Below are 1192 nucleotides of genomic sequence, written 5' to 3' on the forward strand. Positions count from 1 at the left end.
AAGACATGCCGACGAAGGGGCTGAATACAGAAACAAAAGTCCGCGCAAGGACTTGATTACAACAAATTAAAATAAATAAGGATTTTCAAAAAATCCCTCTTCTTGGTCTTCCCCTTGATCAGGTCTGCCAAACCTTTGAAGAAGCCTCGGTTGTTTCTGCGCTCTGCTTGAACTTCTCGCTTAACTTGGTCCAATCTATCGAGAACCTCCTGTTGGCGTTCTGGCGGGATCAGTTGCGGCTGCGGCGGCTGCTGATGTAGAGGTTGAGGAGGTGGCGGTCGTTGGTACCCATAAGTTGGGTATCCAACTCCCCAAGGTGCTCCATAAGGTCCCTCCGGGTGGAGAGCATTGTAATCCCATGCCGCTTGGTAAGGATCAACCTCTACATAGTTGTAGTTGGTGTGGGCCGGCTGCTCATATGGGTTGTACGCCGCTAAACCGGCGTATGCAGGAATTGGGTTACCAAAACCCAACGTGGCGCGATAGGCGCAGAGTCTACTTCTGAAACGGGGTTTGAAGGTCCCCCCATATGCGGGTCTTCGTGGAGTGGCGGGTAGTGGCTGCCACTTGAAGGTTGAGGGGTGCTGATACACACTCCTCCTCGCACGGACATCCGTGCGTTTGATTTTCGTCGCCTCAGTGGCTTCGGAGGCGGCTGCTGTACTGGTGGTGGTGGCGGTGGAGTGACTGCCACAAAACGAGAATCCTCAGAGGGATCCTGCTGCTGCTGCTGCTGATGGGGCGAGGAGTGCTAAGAAGGTGTAAACAACCAATCATACCGGGTGAACCTCACCTGATAACTATCTGGACCACGGTACGGTGATCCATGGAAGGATGACCCATCAGAGATCTCGATGGGGTGGTTAGGGGTCCCGGTTGCAGGCTCGGCAGGATCCGTGTGCTCGTCCATGTCCATTGCATGGTCTCCCGAGAAGTGGTCTTCAGGTCCTAGTGGGTTAAAACCCACTGGTTCTTCAATGTAGTTTGCCGGGTTGAATCGGCTTTGGAAGACAGGTGTGGGGTCGCCAAAGGAATGGTGCGAATTGGACCGCTGGAGAGGTATAAAAGAAGGCTGCGGGTTGTGGGGCTTATTTTCGGATTGAGGCCCATATGAGCGAGACAGATCGCCTCGCTGGCTCAATGTACGTCCTCCAATGCTCCTGAGGACTGGTGCTCATTGTGATTGACGGGG

Source organism: Helianthus annuus, chromosome 15, assembly GCF_002127325.2.
Source record: "Helianthus annuus cultivar XRQ/B chromosome 15, HanXRQr2.0-SUNRISE, whole genome shotgun sequence".
Classification (NCBI taxonomy): Eukaryota; Viridiplantae; Streptophyta; class Magnoliopsida; order Asterales; family Asteraceae; genus Helianthus; species Helianthus annuus.